Here is a 12,643-nt window from a genome sequence, read left to right on the forward strand (position 1 = left end):
AAGTTTCCAATTTAGTTTCTCTAACGAACCTAACGAGGGTTTGTAAACATGGACACCTTTGCCTAGCATACGTTTTTGTGAACGGGATATTTGTCGATTACCGTATTTTCCAGATTAGACGTCCCACTTTTTGGCAAGTTTGGCTAAGACTGCTACTTCCATACATTTTTTAAAATAAAAAAAAAACGTGTAACCATAAATGCATTATTTACTCCCGAGTACTTATAGGCGCACAATACTCGCTATATTTTTCACCATTAGATGTCAGCAAAGTAACATTTACTATTTGTTGGTTATTTTCTGTTTTGCGGTAAGAAAACAAGCATTACTGGATGAATTAATCCCTTATGATATTGACCCTAATAATGTGCTTTTGATTGAGAAATACAATAATTTATCTTAAGATTTTCCCTTCAAAGTAAGAGATTTGTACTCCTATTAAAACCATGAATATGGAGGTCAAAATTGTGAAACAGGGGGCGGCTTATATGCGAGAAATTGTAAAATTCAATGATGTTAAGGCAATTTTAAGGGTGTGGCTTACACATGGGGTGGCCTATATGCGAGAAATTGTAAACTTCAATGATTTCAATGATTTTATAAGGCAATTTTAAGGGTGTGGCTTACACATGGGGTGGCTTATATGCGAGTAAATACATATAGTATACATTTTTTGTCTTTATATTAAACTTATAACCCAAAAATGTATTTTTGTAACTTCATAGAGACATCTTTGGTATTCCAAATCTAACTATGAATACATTTTAATCTTATTAACCGTTAGCATCAAAGACACACCATCATAGAAAAACACTATGAAAGTCCTAATACATTTTAAACATCCAAAACAGGTCTTCAATTAATATTTAATCCAAATTAATCTAATCTAGAGTCCTCGCTTAAAGTATATTTAGTCTAAACCTCAAAGACACATCCTCAATGTCTATAACACCCGTTAATCAAAGACACAAACCCACAAACCATTTGTAAACAAAGAAAATGTAGCCTTGGCCGAAGCTAACACTAGCATTCATGTTCCAGCAAGCATTTAAAACCACTTTGCATCTTTGTTGCGACTAACGTGTATTTCCTCTACACATCAAAGACACAATCACCCACACAATATCATGCAAGTTTGCAGCTGCGGCCCACGCTAATGAGCTAATTGACAGCGAGCGCTCAGAAGTAGCGCGTTCACAATTACGCCTCAAATGGTCGTCATTACCGCCAGCGCTAATTGCTACGTCGCATTGGCGTTAGCGCCCAGTTTTTTTTTTTTTTTTGGTGCGTTACTGAAAAGACATTGTGTGCAACTAATCTGCACACGTTCACCTCACAGCCTTCAAATCAATTAGGATGCACAAGATGGACGTCGGCCGGAGGGGAATTCTTTGTGTTTCCTCTCCGAGCGCCACTTCCAAGGACGCCCGGGAAGTCTGGCGTGTGTGGCTGACAGGTGATAAAGTTCCAAATGGCAAGATGGCGCCCCCCCTGGGCATAGGTGTGAAGAATATGGTCAGGAATAGCTCAACCCCTTCACTAAGGCCCCCTGGACTCAGGCTGCCGACCCTCCTTCTTCTCTCCAACATAGACTTTAGTAATCTTAGTATTTTATCAACATTAAAAACAATTTAGTCTCCAATGAATATGACTTTATTGATCATTTTGACTATGATTCGTATAACATTGTTATTAGTTGTTATTACAACTAACTGTTGATGGTATTTTTAAGACCAGACAGAATAACTCCAATGTATTATTGTGACTTTACTGTATTTTCTCGTATATTAGCGGCCTCAACGTATAAGCTGTACCCTTTAAAATGGCCTTAAAATCGTTGAATTTGACAATTTCTCTCGTATAAGCCTTCCCCTGAGTCACAATTTATAACTCCAATGAATAACTCCAATGTTTTAAAGTGTTTTAAATACTTGTACCATATTTTCTGACATATTAGTGGCCTCTACGTATAAACTGTACCCTTAAAATTGCCTTTAAATCATTGAATTTGACAATTTCTCTCGTATAAGCCGCCCCATGATTCACAATTTTCACCTCCATATTTATAGTTTTAATAGGGAGTACAAATGTGTTACTTTTAAAGGGAAAATCTGAAAAGAAATCATCGCACATAGTATTTCTGAGATACTGTATGAATGGACTACTGGATTGCACATTTTAGAGGAAGTCATGTGAGCAGTACAACCAGGAAATGTGTCCATAGTGGTCTAGCTTGTCATCCCTAGGTAAGATAGCGGCGCCCTGAGCGAGCAAAGATACATTTTTTAAACAATTTTTTTCCCTTGAATTCCATTCATAGACCTCAAAATAAATTTTGATTACCATTTTATCTATTAATCTTTCCTTTATTTTGAAATAAATGACTCCATCTGCCACATTGTCTTGCATTTCATGCATGTCAAGTCTAATTTGTGCGCATATAAGCCGTACCCTCGATTCAGTGGTCATTTTTTAACGACAAATAAAGCCTATATGCTAGAAAATACTTGTTCTTAGTTTAAGATAAAATATTATAACTGCCCTCCTAATAATGTTCTAGTCAGAGGATAATATATCTAATCCTGAACAACTTCTAAGACAACCCAAAATGACTTTAACGCCCTCTAAAATTTTAAAAACGACCGCTAACGCTAGCTACACCCCCAATTACTCTTAGTCAATCCCCCATTTTGTCTCTATTTTGCCCCATTATTCTATCATCCAATCATCAATAACTTTCAGCGACCATTCCCCCCCCCCGAATATTGATTATGATGCTCAGCAAGTATGATCACAAAGGCCCAATTAACGAGTGCAAAACGAACTATCAATGATTGTTAAGCGGCCTATTAATGACCGTCACGGCCACTATTAACGATTGTTAATGATTGTTGGGCGCGCATATGCTGGCGCCGGGGAAAAACGGGAAGGTTAATGGACGGGTGGCATTCATCAGCCGCTATTTATCTCTCCTCGGGAGGTGGCAGCTTTACAGTAAATACCTTCTGTCCCCCTAATTTCCTAATGATGCCCCATAATGACGGAGAACGGCGCCACTCATTAGGCGGGACGAGGCGGCGTGCATCACTCCTGTCAAGCCCCGCGTGGCTCGGGCTAGCATCCGCGACCGGAGACCGAATCCCAGCTGTTTACCCAAAATGAGGCTCTTGGAGTGAATTTTATTGACATACCGTATTTTCTTGCATAGAAGCCCCCTCGGTGTATAAGCCGTACCTTTAAGATTGTTGAATTTTATGATTTATTTCGTATAAAACATCACAATTTTACATTTAAAGGTGACATTTTAGTATCTTTTGCCATGTTGTACCGTAGTCCCGGTTTTCTGTTGACTTTGGTGTTAATAAATTAGCATTTAATGATAATTGACTGTTGTGTCTGTCTCCTCATTGGCAGTGTTTGTCTGCTGCAGTAGTTCCGACTATATGGTACATCTTACCACCAGGGGGAGTCATAAAAAAGTTGTACCCTTATATGGAACTATGGGTTTTGTGAATGAATTTCATATATATCTTATTTTCTCGCATATAAGCCGCCTCTGTGTATAAGCCGTACACTTGAGATTGTTGAATTTTACATTTTTTCTCGTATAAGATGTCACAATTTTACGTTTAAATGTGCCATTTTAGTATCTTTTGCTATGTTGTCCCGTAGTCCCCGTTTTCTGTTGACTTTGGTGTTAATAAATTATCATTTAATGTTAATTGACTGGTGTGTCTGTCTCCTCATTGGCAGTGTTTTTCTGCTGTTGTAGTTGCGACTCCCTGGTACATCTTACAGAGCCGTACCCTTAAAATTATTGATTTTTGTATAATTTCTCTCGTATAAGCCGTCACAATTTTCACCTAAATATTCATGGTTTTAATAGGGAGTACAAATGTCTTACTTTGAAGGGAAAATCTTAAGAAAAATCATCGAACGTGGTATTTCTGAGATACTGTATACTGCATGATTCCGAAAGGGTGTGGCCTGTACTTAAACAAATTCAATAAGGAAGTCCTGTGAGCAGTACAACTAGGACAAGGTAGGATTGCGGCGCCCTGAGCGAGCAATGGCAAAGTTTATCGCGTTTTATACAAGTTACATTTTTTCAATAAAAATTTCATTCATAGACGTCAAAATAAAATTAGTTTAGCACTTTATCTGTTTTCTCTATTTTGAAATAAATATGTTTTTTTTGGTTGTACCCTCGATTCAGTCAACATTTTTTTGCGACAAATACGGCGTATATGTACATTGTTTTCATATTTCATTATATTTTTTTCTAATGTGATTAACATCAAATATTTTTACACAAGTATCCAAATATACAGTATTGGATCAACGAAGTCAAGTCATATTTTTTACGTTTATACAAATAAAAATGAAATGTCTGCAACGTAATGTCTTATCTTATTCTTTTTTTGGGGTGTTTGAGGCCATCTTTGGGTGAAAGTTACCATCATACCGAGGCTGGTTCTTAAAATTAATGTTTTGGAAAAGATGAATATTTGCGTATGAGTGCTAATTGTGACATGTTCCACCAGGCCAGCGTACAGTGCCGCTAATTCCAAGACAGAGCGATAAAAAAGGCAAAAACGCTTCAGATAAAATCACAGAGTGGATGAAATGGGGGATTTTTCAGCTGGAAATAAAGGAAACGTAAAACAATGTGCAGTTTTATTGCGTATCGTTAACTGGCAGAATATTATTGTAATGGCTTTTTTCAAATACTTTGACTGACCCTCATTTTCTTTCATTTGCTCAATAAATTCAATACATTTGTCAGCCTTTAGCAATTTTCCACATTAAATAAGTGGAAAATAGGATATATTGAGTTTTATTCATTGATTTTTTTCAGATTTTTAAAAATGGTTTTAAAGGATTTTTTTTGCTGAACAAAATTGGGAAATTTGAAAAAATATTCTCTATATTCTTCATTTGAAATTTAGCATAAAACAATTCGTTGACATTTGATTTATTGATCGATTTATGGACTGGATACAATATTATAATAAGACAAATAATTTTATATGTACTGTATTTACTCGAGTATAAGCCACATTTGTCGGACAAAGAAATGATGAATGAATTGAGGGTACGGCTTATATGCGCATAAAAAGACAAAGTGTATGAAACTGAAAGGTGTCAATGTCATAAAATCATAACGTCATGACGTCATGGCGCCCTGACGTCATGACGCAAGATAACATGACAAAAATGTATTTTGACGTCCATGAACTAAATTAAAGAAAAAAAAAACATGAAAAAACTCACTTGTTTTTGTCACTGCCCGTTCATAATAATGTACTTTTGATTCATATAGTATCTCAGAAATACCACGTGATGATTTTTCTTAAGATTTTCCCTTCAAAAAAACACATTTGTACTCCCTATTAAAACCACAAATAAGTAGCTGAAAATTGTGAATCAGGGGGCGGCTTATACGCGAGAAATTGTCAAATTCAACCATTTTAAGGCTATTTTAAGGGTACGGCTTATAATACGGTAAGTAAAAAGACAACTGTTTTACAAAAAAGTACTTTGCGTTGTAGCCCTAGCTATAGCTATCAATTTGTCCCTTTGCCCTTACCAGTCGCTTCCACAAGGGGGAGGGGGGCTTATACGCGAGAAATTGTCAATTTCAACAATGTTAATGATATTTTTCTAATGCGCAAAATGCTGAATTGAGTCTTTCCATATCATAGATGAACTATGTATTCTCCCATTAAATCGCAAGTACGCAATTACGTTCAATTGTAAAGATATAAACCCTCCCCACTCTGTTTTATTTTGGCCAAATCCAAAACTCCCAGTATAAACTTCTACTTGAATGATTAACAGCACTCTCCAAATTGATTGCAAGTGTGATTTAAAAGTGTTACAAAAAAATAAAAAAAATTCAAAGTCACCTCTGATGTGCCGGTGGCTCCGATTTGATTAATTCACGACACTACCTCGACGGGCCTAATGGTGGCACATGCATAATAGAAAAGCCCCCCCCTCCCAACATGGCGGGTGGGTTGGCTTCAAAGGAATTAGCCAAGAAGAGGCGTCAAATTACAGCTGTTGTCTCGCTTTGCTCAGACAAAAAGTGGAGCAAACGAGCTTTAAACGTGACACCGTCCCCAAAGACGAAGGTGTAATGACGGTAAACCACCAGAGGGCGCTAGTGCTGGCTGTTGTTGACCGCCTAAATAAGCTATCCCTAATAATATGACCACGGAAATTGCCATTGACGTAGACTATAACGAATGAGTCCGATTGTCCATTGGACAGTCAGGTGACCCTTTTGTAGCGTACGCTAACGTTGACGGGGTTGTTTTCGGCGCGATGCGACAAATGTGACAAGTGAGTCAAGCTTGCGTCAAGACCTCGGGCGGCGGGAACTTGTCACGGGAAAATCCGCAGTTTGATCAAGTCGTGTGAGCTTCAACAAAGATTTAATTGTTTTTGAGCCACGATTGAAACCAGCCGCCATGTTTCAAAAGCATACATTAAGTCTGAGAAGATCGGACTTTGATGGGGACGTGTCTTTGATGTTCAAATGTTTGTCCATGTCAGGGGTAGTGGGGTGCTGGAGACCAAATTAAATTGGGTGAAGTCGTGGGAGAATTATTCGAGGTCACATTTACGCCCATACCGAGCGGGAATCGAACCTACGGCACGGAATGAGTCACGGCAACATTGGGGGGTCTTTGATATCTATGAGAAAAATAGGTCCAGGTTCATTCTAAAACTATATATCATACTAGACGGTGTTGTCTTTGATGTTTTTTAAACGTTAAAGTAACGTCTACACTAGACTGTGTTGTCTTTGATGTTTTTTTTAATATTAATAATAGTTTTTTATAGAGCTAACACAATGTTTAATTTACCTGTTTTTAAATATATTTTTAGATTTTGCAAAATGATTTTTGAACTAAAAACCCAGAAAAATTGATTAAAAAATTACAATTATTGATTTAAAAGGGGGTAAATCAGGAAATTTAATATACATCAGACCATTTTAGATATAATATTTAGATTTTTTCTTCATAAATGGATTAAATAGATTGGATTTAAACCCCTGAATATTCAGTTTTTATAGATCTAAATATATGATTATTTTATATATTTTTTAAATATATTTTTTAGATTTTACAAAATTATTTTTGAACTAAAAACACAAAAAAATGATTAAAAAATGACAATCATTGATATCATTTACTTCCCCTGGCCACCCAAAATGCAGCATGCCAGCTTTGTACCACAACACATCTTCGATATTTTTCTAACTCCTCAATCCCTTCCTTAAAAACATCTTTAAAATACCCCCTAAAAAAACCCAAGTAAATCTCCCCGTCAGTAGCAGTAACAAGCTACGGCGTCAGCAACTTGCAGTTCAGCAGTCAAGTGACCTTTGCCAGGGGTGCGTCGTCTCACTCGGCGTTGGCTGACGGACTTGTTTGCCACGCGATGCGACAAACATGACAAGTAAATCAAGCTTGCGTGGAGACCTCGGGCGGCGGGAACTTGTGTCACAAGAAAATCAGCCATGAAGTCTGGTTTTGGGCAATCTGACCGCTGACACCGCCAAGCTGCCACCCCGATGCCCTTCCCCTCCATCAAACAGCGCCTACCCACCACCCCCGCCATCGCCGCCAAAACCGCCACCCCGCCCAACACCTGACCAGCACCTACCAGGTCTGACACCTCATAAACACCTCGAGAACCAACAACCTCCGAGGTAGGGGCGTATCGATAACCCGCCGCCCCAATCCCCCCCCCTAGGGGGCGCCGAATCTCCCTCCCCCGACTTGTCACGGACCGTAACGAGATCTCGAGTGACTTAGCACCTCTGGAAATGTCAGGCCCGGAGCCGGGAGAATACGGCGAGCGGCGTGGCGGCGCAGCTGCCGCTCGTAAAGCCTGCTGGGCCGAGGCGCCCGCTCGACTGGACGCGCAACAGAAGACGAACGCGAGCGAGAACGTCCGCTCGCTTCTCTCTGGGCTTTAACGTGCATCTGTTGCGGTCCAGCTGCTGCCGCCGCCCGGCCGGGGCCTCGCCTGATGTGACGATGACGCGGATAAAAGCGGACGGCGGGGTGCGCCTAAATGCTTGGCCGTTGCCCCGGCGAATCAGCTCAAAGGAGACGAGGCGGAGAGTAGACACCCGACGACCGAGGCGCGACACGACATGTCAACACCAGCTTATTATGCATGCTGACAAACACTGGGTTTTCCCTCTTAATGACGCAACGTTAATACGGCGGCGTGAAATGCAACATGTGCGTTCCGTTGGTTGAAAAATTAGCTTTGGCGGGCGGCAAAAATAAGACGTTTGTTTCGTTGAAGCCGGATAATTTCTTGGTTTTAGAAAAATATGCAAATTTGGTGGAGAAATTGCCTTCTTTACATTCATCAAAGACACGGTGGTCATTGATGGCAATGAAAATGTGTCTTTGATAAGGCGGTGGAAGATAGAATACTCATTGGTGTTCACTCCCAAAAACTGTTGTACTTGAATTTGGTTACACAAAAACCTCTAAATTGCCTTTTTTTATATTCATCAAAGACAAAATGGTCATTGATGGCAATGAAAATGTGTCTTTGATAAGGCTGTGGAAGATTGAATACTCATTGGTGTTCACTCCCAAAAACTGTTGTACTTGATTTTGGTTAAACAAAAACCTCTAAATTGCCTTTTTTTAGATTCATCAAAGACACGCTCAAAAACTGTTGTACTGTTTAAAAAGTAAATTGTCATTGAGTTTGATCAATCTAAGTGCAAATTTGGTAAAGAAGACTCTTAATTGCCTTCTTTACATTCATCAAAGACACACCCAAAAACTGTGTGGAGTTAGCATGTTCTCCCTGGACCTGTGTGGGTTTTCACCGGGTACTCCGGTTTCCTTCCACGTTCCAAAAAACATGCATGCTCGGCTAATTGTAGGCTAAATTAGCCCTAGCTAAGAGCGATTGAATGTTTATCTCATTCTGCCCTTCGATTGGCAACAGCAGGATGTTCCTGAAGTCAGCTGGGATAGGCTCCAGCACCCCCCACAACCCAAGTGATGATAAAGCGCTTCAGAAAATGAAGCTCCAACAATTTTGAGAACTATGTGCTAGCTTCCGAAGGCTACATTTTCCTAATTTGACTAGGAAAAGCTATAAAATTCTACTTCACTTAAGCTGCTAGCGTGTCTTTGATGAATAGCCCGTGCTAGCTTCATTGAAGACTGACACACAAAGAATTAAGTTTGTCAGACGCTGAAAAAAAGAACATTTGACGCTAATCGTCTTCCGCGCAAACCGTGAATTAGCTGAACTGAAAGCTAAACCGTCTATGATGTTCACGCAGAACTTCGGTTCAAAGACACGGTGGAAGGGGGCGTGCCTAAAGGCGCCCCGCCCGCCATGGTGCCGGTGAATCATGGCAGAGACGACAACACGCACGTACACACCCTGTCACACTGCACTTATTAAGCATGCTGACAAACACATTTTCTTCCACCCCCCTTCGCCCGGGGAAAGCGGCGGATGTATAACGCGACATATTTAGCGTCACATCTTTGCAGAAGTCAAGCAGAAAGTGGAATCGCTGGAGCGCTGGAGCAGAGGGGCATGCTGGGAAATTTCTAATGGGCTGTTTACCGGCCGCCTGCTGTGATCGCCGTCCGCCACATTGACTCCGGATTTTTTCGGGATTCGCCACGGCGCGCCGCTTTAATCAAGTTTGTTTCCCCGACGTGCGTGTACACCCGCACACACACACAAAAAGGCGCACACATGCATTAAATGGTGAGAAAGTGTAATCGGTACGGTGACAGACGACGTTTTTTTTAGCGCATGATGGGCAAGGAGCACATTTTCAAAATGGCCTGTTGACGTTGTTGGAGTCGCTGGCTTGGAAATTAACAACGGCGCGCCAGCGTGGATGAACGAGCGCAATCTCAGGGCTTTTCCTAACGAGGCAGCACGAAGGAGGGTTGGGTTTTCGGCGTTGTTTGTTTGACGAAAAAAAAACTGACTTTTGCAGTTTAGATGCAATTTTGTGGAAGCATCTGGGGGAAATTATTTGGGGGAGAAGAACTCTAAAGTGTACTTTATACTTTCTAAAACAGTTGTCATTTTACTTACCGTATTTTCTCGCATTTTAGCCACCTCGGAGTATAAGTCGCGCCTATAAAATGGCCTTAAAAAGGTTGAATTTTACAATTTCCCTCGTATAAGCCGCCCCCTGATTCCCAATTTACACCTCCATATTCATGGTTTTAATAGGGAGTACAATTTTTTTACTTTGAAGGGAAAATCTTAAGAAAAATCATCACAAATGGTATTTCTGAGATACTATATAAATCGATTGCTTAGACTTTTGTCACTATCAAAGACACCTTATGTAAATTTGCAAGACTAAAAACTTAAAAATCTATTTGATTCATTCTACTGATATTACAAAATTAAGCAATATACATTTTGGGCAAATATCAGAATTAAAAAAAACAATTTCCTACCTTTGTTAAGGAATAAGCTACTGTCACCATCAAAGACACCTTATGTAAATATGCTTTTGAAAGACAAAAAACTTAAAACTCACCTTATTCCATTCATTCTACTGATATTATAAAGTAAGCAATATACATTTTGGCAAATATCAGAATTTTAAAAAAATTCAATGTCTAACTTTGTTAAGGACTAAACTTTTATCACCATCAAAGACACCTTTTATGTAAGTATGCTTTTGCAAGACTAAAAACTTAAAACTCACCTTATTCTATTCATTCTACTGATATTACAAATTAAATCATAAATTTTGGCAAATATCAGAATTTTAAAAAAGCTGCGTTTTTAGGACTGAACTTTTGTCACCATCAAAGACACCTCAAGTAAGTACACTTTTGCAAGACTAAAACATTAAAATTTACTATTATATTCATCCTATTTATTTTCCAAATTAAGCAATATAATTTTGGCCTGTTAAAGACTAAAATGTTATCACCATCAAAGACACCTAACGCAAGTATACGTTTTTTTTCCTACTGACCAAACCTAAACTTTTATCACCCTCAAAGACACCTCATGTAAGTATACTTTATCCTCCTAACCAAACATATGCAAACATTGACATTAACGTGTCTTTGATGAACCTGTTTTCCCCAAAAATGGGGTTTCGCAACATTAAAAATCTCTTTCCAACTGACTTTAATGGGCATCTTGCCAAATCAATGTAATTATTCCAACCAAAAAAGCCAGTGAGTGATTGATTTTGATGTTGCGTTTGGGGTACATCAGCAGTGTTGGTCCAGTAGATGATGAAAGATTGACTTACCCGCCTCGGGCTCTGTGTCATATGCTGCTTTGGGCTCTGGGGAGGGTGGAGGATGATGGGATATATGATGCGGGGGGTAGACGGGGGTCCCAGTTGTTCTCTAATGGAATCCATCCTCCTCTGTGACATGCCTGTCACTATTGCACGTCGCCCGGAATTGCCAAAGCTCTGTCACCAGGGTACGAGCTGAGTGCCCTTTGACTGACTGGTCGCCTCGTCGCCGAGACAGTCGTCAAGCGGGGGGATGCCCGAGGGGGGCCCCGGGAAAGAGACCACTTGTTCTGGTTAAAAGAGGGGGGAATGTTTAAGGATTCGGCTGTCGGGCACCTGTCGTCAATGAAAAATAAAAATGCTTCAAATTGATTGGGGAGTTGTGTTAGCTTAGCGTAAATTGTCTTTGATGGCTAGAAAGACGTGGTGGGGGTTTTTGATGGTCAAGAAAAATGTTTTATTTGGGATTTTGCAGAATAAATGATGTTTAAAAAATTCTGTTATAACGAGTCGGGTTGGCTCGCGAGCCGCATTAATGTCAACTCGGTTTCTGTAAGATATAATATTTAGATATTTTTTTTATAAATGGATTAAAAGAACTGGATATGAATTCTTTAATATTCAGTTTTTATAGACCTAGAACAATGTTTATTTTACTTTTTAAAAATATATTTTTAGATTTTACAACATGATTTTTTTAACTAAATACACAGAAAAAAAATATCAAAAATGTCAATAATTGATTTAAAAGGGGGAAATCAGGAACTATAATATACATCTATACTCTTCATTTGAATTTGATCCTAAAACAGAAAGTCAGCACTCATCATTTACTTCCTCGGGCCGCACAAAATGATGCGGCGGACCAGATTTGGCCCCTGGGCCACCACTTTGACACCTGTGGTTTTGGAAGAAATGTCTTTTTTTCCCCCATTCAAATTAGATTCATTCATCATTCAAGTGGCAGACAAACATCATGCACTTACCCCCATCTAGGGACAGTTTGTCATCTTCAATCTGTCCACAATGCATGTTTTGGGGCTGTGGGAGGAAATTGGAATACCTGGAGAAAACCCACACAGGTAAGGAGGAAAACATGTTAACTCCACAAAGGACAGCCATTGGTCATTTCATATAAAATGGCTGCTGTTTATAAAACATTTAATTTACTTTGCTAGCATTGCAAACATTTTAGTTGAATATGTTTAGGTCAATGTGATGACTAAGTCGCCTTAAAGGGTTCCGAAAAATTAAGTTTTGTTAATGTCGTGGACCGGACAAACTTTAGGGGCGGGTTTACGGGAAATACGTTTTTGAGTGACACCTCAACAGACCAAATATTAA

General features: G+C 39.4%; 1 long non-coding RNA gene across 2 annotated transcripts in view; it reads right to left on the minus strand.

Annotated features, from left to right (window-relative positions):
• The window catches only part of LOC144195682 (uncharacterized), a 31,651-nt gene that overhangs the window by 16,703 nt on the left and 2,305 nt on the right, over positions 1-12,643 (minus strand). Inside the window, exons 3-4 of one of the 2 annotated variants that reach the window (XR_013326133.1) lie at positions 12,286-12,362; positions 11,309-11,589 (exon numbers count right to left, since the gene is read on the minus strand). This is a non-coding gene — a long non-coding RNA (uncharacterized LOC144195682). The remainder of the gene's footprint in view (positions 1-11,308; positions 11,590-12,285; positions 12,363-12,643) is intronic. The other variant, XR_013326134.1, reaches the window with a different exon arrangement.

The sequence above is a fragment of the Stigmatopora nigra genome, chromosome 4 (genome assembly GCF_051989575.1).
Source record: "Stigmatopora nigra isolate UIUO_SnigA chromosome 4, RoL_Snig_1.1, whole genome shotgun sequence".
NCBI lineage: Eukaryota > Metazoa > Chordata > Actinopteri > Syngnathiformes > Syngnathidae > Stigmatopora > Stigmatopora nigra.